Raw genomic sequence first — 11384 nt, 5'->3', positions numbered from 1 at the left:
GTAGTTCTAGTTCTAGCTTTTTAAGGAAGCGCCAAAAGGATTTCCTACGTGGTTGTACCATTTTCCATTCCCACCAGCAGTGTATAAGTGTCCCAGTCTCTCCACAACCTCTCCAACATTCATTATTTTGTGTTTTTTGGATTAATGACAGCCTTGTTGGAGTGAGATGGAATCTCATTGTAGTTTTATTTGCATTTCTCTAATGGCCAATGATCATGAGCATTTCCTCATGTATCTGTTAGCTACCTGAATGTCTTCTTTAGTGATGTGCCTGTTCATATCCTTTGCCCATTTTTTAATAGCGTTCTTTGTCTTTTTGTAGTTGAATTTTTGCAGTATTGTGTAGATTTTAGAGATCAGATGATGACTGGGACTGTCATAGCTAAAAACTTTTTCCCAATCTTTAGGTAATCTTTTTACACCTTTGTTGAAGTCTTTGTGTGAGCATAGGTGTCAGATACCGAAAATGTGGAAGCGGTTTTGAAACTGTGAATAGATCGAGTTGTAAAAGCAGCAGAGGACCAGGACAGCAGAGAACCTGCAGCAGCAGATCCTCGAGACCAGCACGAGAGGGTGCTGGATCCGACCCATGGAGCCAGAGAGCTGAGTGCCTGGGCGCAGGAGGCTTCCTGGTGGAGTGGGGTGCCTCCAGGCACTTATAGGTGGGGCTACAGAGCTTTGGAACACTTGCCCCAGCGGGGCAGATGCCAGTGTGAGGCCCATGAGCCAAGAGGCCAAGAGACCAGGAAGCAGAATCTGAAGAGACAACACAAGAAGTTGAGCTGCCTCAGTCTCAAACGGTATGGCCATGACCTCAGGGGTTTCAAAGGGTGGACCCATGGCCTCTGGTGTTTGTAAGGGTAGAGTTGCCACTCAGATGGTTGAGGAAAAGGGTGCGCCTACAGCCAAGGGAGCCGAGTTGCTGTCCCAGTGGGCCTGGAAGGCAGAGTTGAAGCCCAGGGTCGAGGGGTCTCCATTCAGAATCCGGAGAGTGTGGCCAATACCTAGAGGCAGGAGGGCAGGGTTATTGTGGAAATTGTCTTAGAAAATGGAGGATTATTTTTAAAGCTTTGAGGGCCAATGTAGTGTGTTCTGCGACTTACTTGGTGCCTGTTATCCCTTCTTTCCTCCAGTTTCTCCCATTCGTAATGGCAATGTCTAGGTTGTGCCTGTTCTGCCCTTGTACCTTTGGAAGCAGATAATTAGTATTCTAGATTTCACAGATGAAAAGGAATGCTTGGATTTTAGACTTGGAGTTAAGACTCTTGCTATGATATGTTGGAATAGATATGATCTGTTTGCTGCAAGGATGTGATTTTGGGGGGCTCAAAGGGTGAAATGTCATGGATTGAATTGTGTTCCCCAAAAAATATTTATGTCAACTTGGTTAGGTCATGATCCCCAGTATTGTGCGGTTGTCCTCCATTTTGTGATTGCAATTTTATGTTGAGAGGATTAGGGTGGGATTGTAACACCACCCTTACTCAGGTCACCTCCCTGATCCAAGGTAAAGGGACTTTCTCTTGGGTGTGGTCTGCACCATCTTTCATCTCTCAGGAGATAAAAGGAAAGGGAAGCAAGGAGACAGCTGGGGACCTCATACCACCAGGAAAGCAGCACCTGGAGCAGAGCGTGTCCTTTGGTCAGGGAGTCCCTTCGCCTGAGAAGCTCCTCGACGAGGGGAAGATTGAGGACATGGACCTTCCTCCAGAGCTGACAGAGAAAAAGAAAGCCTTCCCCTGGAGCTGATGCCCTGAACTTGGACTTATAATCTACTAGACTGTAAGAAAATAAATTTCTCTTTGTTTAAGCCATTCACTTGTAGTATTTCTTTTATGGCAGCACTAGATGACTAAGACACATGGTGACCTAAGTTTTTGTTTCCATTATGAGTAATGATGTTGAAGATTTTTTTCTTATGCCTTTTGGGTATTAAAAAATCCTCTTTTGGGAAGAAGGCCATGTGAAGATGCATCCACAAGCCAAGGAATGTCAATAAATACTTAGGGCTACCTGAAACTGAAAGACAAGGATGATTTTTTACTAGAGCCTTCAGAGAGAGCTTGGCTCTGCTGACACCCTGAATTTGGGTTCTTAGCCTCCAGCACTGTGAAAGAATAAATTTCTCATCCTATAAAAAAATGAAAATTCCTCTTCTGTGGAGAGAGCCTCTTCATTTTTAATTGACTTAACTTTTATTTTTTTAACTTTTTAAATAAACGTATTATCTTAGGATACATTTATATGTACAGAAAATTTGAGATGATACCACTGAAATTTCACAACCAGTTTCCTGTTATTAATATCTTAGATGGTACATTTGACACAGTTAATGAACTAATATGGATACATTATTATTAACTGAAGTGCATATTTTATTCAGGTATCTTAGCTTTTGCTTGATTTCATTTTTCTCTTCCAGGATACATCATTATATTTAGTTGTCATGTCTCCTTAAGCTCGTCTTAACTGTGACAATCCCTCAAACTTCCCTTGTGTGCCATGGCAATTCTGAGAAGTAGTCAGGTATTTTGAACAATGTCCCTCCAATGGGATTTGTCTGATGTTTCTCTCATGATTAGACTGGGGGTATGGGTTTGGGGAAGTAAAATGCTATTCCATCACATGATATCAACGTGACTTAGCACTGTTAATGTTAATTTTGGTCACCTGGTTGAGGTAGTGTTCCCCAGGTCTTTGTTGTAAAGGTGCTCTTCCCCTCCCCTCCAACCTTCCAGGCTGATTCTTTGGAACGAAGTCACTATGAGTAGCCACATTTAAGTAGTCGGTTTTTTACCACACCTCTTTGAGCCCAGAGTACCAAAGTTATTTGGGATTCTTCTGCAAGGGACGTTAATCTATTCTTATGAAAATGGGTGGCATTTATATTCATTTATTCAATCATTTGTTTCTATTAATATGAACTTGTGAATGTGTATTTTATACTTTGGGTTAATCTAATATTACTGTGTTTATATTGTTGCTAAAATTCTGTTAGTTTGGACATTAGGAGCTCTTTCAATGGACTCCTGTGTTGCTTTGATCTACCCCCATCATTTTATTTTTCTTTAAAGGAGTCCCTGGTTGGAATAAAGAACTAAGTGTTCAACTAGGCAGTTTGAACCCAGGCAGAGACACCTCAGAACACAGGTGATCTGCTTCCCAAAGGTCACAGCCTTGAGAACCCTATGGAGCAGTTCTACTCTGCACACATGGGGTTGCCACGAGTCATAATCGACTCCACAGCAACTAATAAACACCTTACTTAAAATCAATATTTATATTTACTCCCGTTAAAAGCCTAATTTAGATTTCTACCTACAAACATGAACTGACAATTTAAATAAATGCATTTACGGTATGTGGTGTATAATTCCAGGCAGATTCTCACTGCTTCTGCCCACCCTTCTCTTCCACTTTGTCTCTGTACATTCTTATTTCTGTCTAGATCCCGGCCACTGCAGCTGCCATTGCTTTGCTCAGCTTCACAGCTGCTTGGATGTCCCACTCCTCTCGGGCATCAAATGACGCTGCTGAGGGCAGCTGAGCACACAAAGCTGGTGTAGTCGAAGATCACAGGCTCTTGATCCATCCAGGCTCTAGCCTAAGGGTCCTACTGATTGCTTCCTGCCAACTCTATTTGGATTATTACCCACAATCCTCACCCTTCCTGGGACCCTAAGGTCATGGTCGCTAACACCTTTACCATCACTGGGTATCTGTACCACCTCAGAGCTACTGTTTTTCCTGCAGGTTCAGTTGCTTGATTCCCCATTGTGTGGTGAGCACAGTGCCCAGTCCAAGGCCCAGCATGCAAATCACAGATCAACAGTGATGTTATGAATCTTTGCCTGGGCTCCTCACATATGCCAGAAAAATAGGGAAATGTGACAAGAATATTATTTCTAAATGTTTCATACCACTGTAACACAGCAGAACGTACTTCCCAGCTTGTAAGACCTGCTGCAGGGGTGGTTATTGTACTTGTCGATATACTGATATGTTCAGCATGGAAGGGAACTAGGTAAATAGTTTAGCCCTTTCAGTGGCTTTAAGGAAAACTATTTGTAAGTAAGTAATTGTGTTTTTTTCCACCACCCCCCATCTAGTTTTCTAGTTCTGGGCCAGATTCTGGTCTGAGGGTACAAAGATGGCACTACAATCTGTGCCTTCAAAAAGTTCACACTCTAGTGATTGAGGTGTAAGTTGAAGAATGTGATCTTTGCTCCCCAAACCATTTATTATACAAAACTCCACACGATTCTTTAATTCATGTGTGCTCTGGAATTACCAGAGTGTTTTGGGGAGAAATTCCTGGGCTCCAGTTCCAGTGATTTCATAGCCGTGAGGCCATAGAATCTGCATTTTCTTTAATTTATTTCATTTCTTGTTGGTGGTGAGAATATATACAGCGAAACATATACCAATTCCACAGTTTCTACATGTACAATTTAGTGACATGGGGAAGGCTTTCTCTCGTTGTCGGCTCTGGAGCAAGGTCCTTGTCCTCAATCTTCCCCTGGTCAAGGAGCTTCTCAGACTCAGGAACCCGGTGCCCAAAGGACGTGCTCTTCTGTTGGTGCTGCTTTCTTGGTGGTATGAGGTCCCCAACTCTCTGCTTGCTTCCCTTTCCTTTGCTCTCTTGAGAGATAAAAGGTGGTGTAGGCCACACCCCAGGGAAACTCCCTTTGTACTGGATCAGGGGTGAGTCCTGGGTAAGGGGGGTGTTATAATCCCACCCTAATCCTCTCAACATAAAATTACAATCACAAAATGGAGGACAACCACAGAATACTGGGAATCATGGCCCATCCAAATTGATACACACATTTTTGTGGGGACATAATTCAATCCATGACATGCATTTTCCCCCTTTGATCGGAATTCTTTTATACAATCTTTGATCAAAATGTATAATATAGCTAGGCACAATCCTTTTCTTCTGGTCTCAGTGCAAAGGAGGCAGTATGTTCACGGAGGGAATTAGCCACACATTCTATTTTGTCCTCTTATTCCTAACTCTCCTTTTTCTTATGTTGCTGCAGGCAAATAAAGACCAATTGTTGTGCCTGGAGTCTTTACTTTTTACAAGCTATCTGGTGATTGTGATGCATGTAGACAGCAGAGGAGTTTGAAAAGACTTTGCTTTAGGGGATTTATTCATGGGTGGCTAAATATAATGATCATTTTTTAAATTAAATTGGGAAGCTTTTTTTGAAAATTGCATGATAGACACTCAATAATATTGTTTGAGGAAAATTAACCATGTTTTTGCCTTCTAGAAATAAATCTAAAATCAAAAAAAAACAAACATGTTTCTGTCAAGTCAATTCTGACATATAACTACCCTGTAGGACAGAATAGAAGTGCCCCGCAGGGTTTCCAAGGAGCAGGTGGTGGACTTGAAGTGCCAACCTCTGTTTAGCAGCCAAGCTCTTAACCTCTGCGCCACCAGGGCTCAAAAATAAAGCTACTACTCCCTAAGTCTTTCCTAGATACAGTCATAGAAAAACCAAAAAATTGAAAGAATAAAAACAAAACCCATCAAATACATAGAAATAAGTCTATCAGCAAACTAATACCTTAGTTATAGATGGACTCCCCTTTAACCCTATACCCTCAGCTCTTCAAACACTGACTTGAATGGGACTTCAGTTATCATATATAAATGAAACCATAGACATAAACTGCTAAGTGAGTGTGTCCAGCTGCCTCTCTCCCCACTACACGGTTCTTAAACTTTTCCGGGTTTCTCTCTTTCTTTTCTTCTTTTGTCCCTGCTCCTCCTCCAACTTCCTTCTCTGGGTCTTCTTCCCCACACACTAGTGCAAGCCACCAGAATATCTGAATACACTGCCAGGATCTGAGAGGATGAGGAACTAGTTTTCACCAGTGGAAGTGCATTTTTCTCTAGGCAGGGCTTTTTATTTAGAGCTTCCCTCCACATTTTTATTATAGTACTTCCCTCCCCAATCTTAGATTCTATGAACTCGTGGCTTGTTTTTTTTACTTCAATGTGTTGTTATCCATTACCATTCTTGTTTTTGATGCTCAGATTGTCTCAATTTGGACCAGTTCGGATCTGTTCAAGTTGGTTCCTGTGATCTTTTGACTTGCTTCCAAGAATCAAGGAGCACATTCTTCCTTTCTGGCACAAGAAGTTCCAAGCTCAACTTGTGATTTCCTTTTCCAAAATCAGTCATTTCTCCAAGGAATCTGGTTCTTTTGGTGGAGAATGGCATTCGCAACAAAGATGTAGCCACTAGGTAGCATTGCTTCTAGGCCCTGTAAATGGACATAGTGAGCAGATATTCATATTGAATTCATGAGCTTATACTGTCACTTTCAATCCCAATCCAACATGAAGGGGTTCTTCCTCCACTTCCCCTAGTCCATATTTTTATCTCTTCTCTCTCATGTTGATAACCCTGATTCCAAACAATTTTTAATACATTTACTCATGTGCTCTCTTCTAAAATACACAGAGAATTGTTTCCAAATTATTCCACCAATATGACTACCAACAACAAATCTACAAAGTTCAAAATTTCTTTGTAGATGCTTCTGACATAAGAACATATGCCTCTATGGATCACAGTCACAGAACCGCATTTAAAATTCACATGAATATTTTCTGTGTGATTGTATTATCATTTTGACATATGGTTCAATTTAAATTTTTCTACTTCTTTTCATCAATTGTAGTGTTTTCTTTTTCTTCTTCTTTTGAAAATGTAAAACATCACATGGTTTAAAAATTAAAACTATATAAAAAAGATAATACTTAGCAAAGTCTCACCATCATTTCTATAGCTTAAACCACATTCTCTAGATGAAAACATTTTTATTACCTTTTGGCTTGTCCTTCCTGAAAAATCAGCAAGTATTAATAATGAGTACAAACACATCTATCCTCTCCTTTCTTAAAGAAAAGGTTGAATACTGTATACATTTTTTCACTTCTTGCTTTGCTTTTTTTCACATAAACTATCCTAGCAATAACTCAGCAGCAGTCCATAGAGACCCTCACATTTTGGCCACATAGAACTCCATTATGCGTATGCATGACCAGGTCATTCTTTAATGTCTTATATGCAGTCTAACCATTTTAAAATCATTAGCCCAAGCGATTCAACTCAGAAACTAGCCTTAGGAAGAAGAGGTAATTTTGAGTGCCAAAGGAATACATGATAATAATCTCTTTGTAAGGTATGAAACTATGTGTATAATTTAAAGACCAAGTTTACATCTATTATACACATATTTAGTGTTATGGTATTTTGTGCACATAAATGAAATAACGAGACAATACTGTAAGGCAACTTGGATACACCTACCCTGTGACACAGCAATGGGTGCCCCTGGATATCTTGATATATTTACATGTAGGAAAAGCCCAAATCAATTCCCACTTCTCTAACACCAAATATTTACTGATCAACCCAAATCTACCTATATCAATCCAATTCTCTTCCACACTTGTTCTGACACCAGGTGCACATGCAGCATCTTCCACTGACCCTAAACTTCTGGAGCTAGAGCAGACCTCACAAGTAAAGGGCACAGATACCAGCTGTAACCTTGGGAGTCCTCGTGACCCACTCACTTCTGACCTGCTGGCTACATACTCAGAAGTTCCCTCTACCCCTTCAGGATACCAGCCCTAAGCTCGGAGGTGCTCATTCCCCTCACTTCTGACCTGCTGGTTCTCACTACTCCCTTGGGTGTCATAATTGACTGGAATGACTCACAGAAAGTCCTGTACTTACAATTACAGTTTTAAAGCATAAAGAATACAAATGAGGAGACACATATGGCAAGGACTGGGAAGGTTCTAAACATGGCAAGTCCTTGTCTCAAAAAGGGCTGCATTACCCTTCCACGTGCATAGACGTCTCTCATCAACAAGGAAGCCTGCAGAGCTTTTCTGTTCAGAGCCTTTTTCTGAGCCTCATTTCTTAGGCATGACTGAATGAAGTTTTCCCCAACCTCTGCACCCCTCGCCCTAGGGTGGCCTACATCAGAAGGTCCTCTTTCTAGCTTTGCCAGCCCCCACTTGAGTCATCTTATTAGCATAAACCCTCAAGTGTGGTCTGGAGGCCTATAGAAAACAAAGGCACCTCTATTACTCAGCAAGTTCCAAGCATTTAGAGTTATCTCAAGGAGGACTGGAGACACAGTTTTTAAGTGCTAGGCTTCTAAGCAAAAGCTCGATGATTTGAACCCACCAGCTACTCCAAGGGAGAAATGTGGGAATGGGTGTCTGTAAATATTTCCATCCTTGGAAGCCCTACTGGGCTGTTCTACCCTGTCCTATAGAGTTACTAGGAGTCAGAATCAACCTGAGAGCCAAGGGGCTTAGTGTTTTGGTTTTTTTTCCGAGTTATCTCTGAGAAACAAAGGACAAAGATGAATTTCTTTGGATGGAGTTAAATCTTTACTGCACTTCAAAGAACAAATAAAAAACTGTGAAGTTTCTAGGTCATGATATATTGAGAAATTGGAATGTAATGGACATGGCCAAGCTCTCAGAAAACAGACTGGGGCTGAATAAGTTTCAGAGCCCTGTCTTGTAGCCTCAACAGCACGTGGTCGATTTTGAGTCACTGCAGATGAGGTTAGTCTGGTTTGTCAGAGTGTATAAATGTTAAAGAAGGTTAATTGTTTTTTGTTGTATATCTAACAAATACATGTTTTTTGTAAGAAAAACTTACCAAAAAAGAAATCTATAAAGAAGAAAAAGAGAGTTCTCCTGCCTTCAGAACTCACTCCCCAGATAGAACACTGTGGAGACACCTTTCTACATTACACATGGGGAAGTTGTGGTGGCTTTGGAGTGTAGTAGATGCTATTTGGACAAGGCACCCCAGAAGTCCCAAGACCTGCCCTGACAATTATCTGCCCTCCCTGGGCAATGAGTAATGGGTGAAGGCAAGGAAAAGGAAAATAACACTGTTGTTTGCAGAAATTTCACCTTGGGGCAGGAAATGCTGGTAAATGAGGCCACTGTGTGATTTATGACAGAGACTTAAAGAGCTGTGCTATATGCTAAACCCAAAGTGGATTTTACCACAATTTCTTGAGATGCAAATGAAATGATAGAAGTCAGTAAAAAGAGTGGTGCAGAGAGAAAGCAAGATGGATGAGTCCACTCACACAGGTCAATGGTCATCAAGTCCTGTCTGAAAGAGGACTGCCTTGAGATTAGTCGTGGAAACTATGGATGCTACATGAGTATTCACACACCTCTATTGAGATGCTCATACAGGGTCCCTAGAAGTCAGAATCCATTGGACAGCAAGAGGTTTTTTCTTCTTCTTTTTGACTGAAATGATCAAGATATGAGTCAGAATCCTACCACCATTTTTTTTTTTTTAAAGACTCGTGGTTCCATGGTGTAATGGTGAGCACTCTGGACTTTGAATCCAGCGATCCGAGATCCGAGTTCAAGTCTCGGTGGAACCTTAGTGTTTCCTTTAAGTGAAGGATTGAAAAAACACCTTAAATTGTGAATGAAACTTGTTACTCCCCTTTCCGCGTCCAGCCTCTGATCCTCATTAAGGAGCTAGAAAGGTTTCCGGCCTCCAAGGAAGAAGGCCGAGCTGCTGCAGATCCTTGCTCACCTCCTGCTCCCCGTGGCCTTTTCCGCCTCGCGGCCCTGCACTCTTTTCCTCACGTCTCCTCCTCAGGAACTGAGGTCTCAGAAACCTCAGAAAATACCTGAGGAAGGAGGAGAGACTGGAAAGAACAGAGAAGAGAATTGGAAAGGCAAAGGGAGGAAGTAGGGAATGGTAGGCAGAAGAACAGGGCGTTCACAGCAGGGGTTTCAGTTGCTGGGTGTGGACCACCTATACTCCTTACTCAGGAGCGCCCCCATCGCTTCCTGTCCCACCGGAGAACCCGTTCCACCGATAAACCTCAAAGCTGCTTGCCTGGCATTTGTTCTTGCAAAGTTTCCTTTCACTGTGTGGACTGGTGAAGTGCATTAAGTTGGTTGGCAAGTGAGTGGAAGCCAAGTGAAGGGCCTTTTGGACTCCCTTGGTATTGACTAGTAGGTGGTGCACCCACGCACCCATATGCACAGCGTTTTTCCCTTTGCAGGCAGTCTGCAGGGCCTGGAGTGGAAAACTGGAATATCAAGGCCTAACAATGTTTCTTTAGCGGTAAAGAGAGATCGAGACAGATAATTGGTTATATGGGTTGAAACTGGTTATCTCCGGAGAACAGGGAATGTAGAAAATGATCAGGGCACTACTGTTTTTCATTAAAAAAAACTATTGGGCATATAATAGAGTACTTTGGTAAAAATATATATACAAAATAAAAATAACTGTTATGTAGAGTGTTTTTTATTTGAATTTAAATTTCGATGTACTCCTACGTACCATCACTCTAAAGATTCTGGGGTTTGTGTCACATTCTTCAGTCCTTTCACTGTAAGATTATAAAAATGTTATTGGGGCAACTTTGAAGCAAATGACCAACCATTGTTCCCCTTTTCATGAGCTGAGCAGATGGACTAACAGACTTGAAGATCCTCCCACATATAACTGTCTCTATAGCTCATGCTGTGAAGCATCAACAACTGAGAGGACTGGACGTGATTTAGTGTAAACAGTCCATTAAACTCTGCAAATCTCAGCTTCCTCATCATAACTCGCTAAGCCTTGCCTTAAGTGTTGGCTGAGATATAACTGGGCAATCTTCCATGCTAAGGAGAAGAGCAGCTCTCAGCTCTTACTCATCAAGGTAGCTCAGTCCATAGGCCATACAACTTCTCATTTTAAGGTCCTGCACATTGCCTAGTTTTCTTTGTATCTACCCTTGATCCACTCTTTGGTATGGGGTGGCCCCTCAGGTTGTACTGACAGATCCTTACCTGCTGTCTCCACAGCGGCCACAAGGAGGAGCCAGGACCTTTCCCCTTGGGACTATTGTTATCTCTTCAAACTCTTTCTCTGTCACTCCACCTGCTCTGTTGTGAGGACTCTAGTTACATGGACATTAGACCACCTGATGTTTTCTCACAGGTCAATGATGCTCTGTTCTTTTCATTTTTAGTTCTTTTTTCCCTCTGGGTTTCATTTTAGATAATTTATATTCTATACTGTCCAATTAACTGATGAAGTCTTTTAGTGTATTTTTCAATTCTAGAAGTTCTATTTGAGTCATAAATATATATATGTCTTTCATTTCTCTCCTCATCAAGCTTATGCTTTCCTCCATTTTTCTGAATGAATACAGTCTGTTCATAATAGCTTTTTAAATATTTTGTCTATTGAGTCTATCAACTAGGTTATTTCTGTGTCTGTTTCTGTTGACTTTTCTCATGGTTATGGATCATATCATCTGGCAGCAGGACTCCAGTATTGGCATACCTAAAA

General features: G+C 41.5%; 1 non-coding gene across 1 annotated transcript; it reads left to right on the top strand.

The window, feature by feature from the left end:
- The first annotated feature begins 9386 nt into the window (after positions 1 to 9386).
- Positions 9387 to 9465, top strand: TRNAQ-UUG (transfer RNA glutamine (anticodon UUG)). The gene has a single exon. It is a non-coding gene; the product is annotated as a tRNA-Gln (tRNA).
- The last annotated feature ends 1919 nt before the right edge of the window (positions 9466 to 11384 follow it).

This window comes from Elephas maximus, chromosome 3, assembly GCF_024166365.1.
Source record: "Elephas maximus indicus isolate mEleMax1 chromosome 3, mEleMax1 primary haplotype, whole genome shotgun sequence".
In the NCBI taxonomy this organism is placed as follows: domain Eukaryota; kingdom Metazoa; phylum Chordata; class Mammalia; order Proboscidea; family Elephantidae; genus Elephas; species Elephas maximus.
The sequence above is the reverse complement of the archived record's forward strand: the minus strand, read 5'-3'. Positions and strand labels throughout refer to the sequence as shown.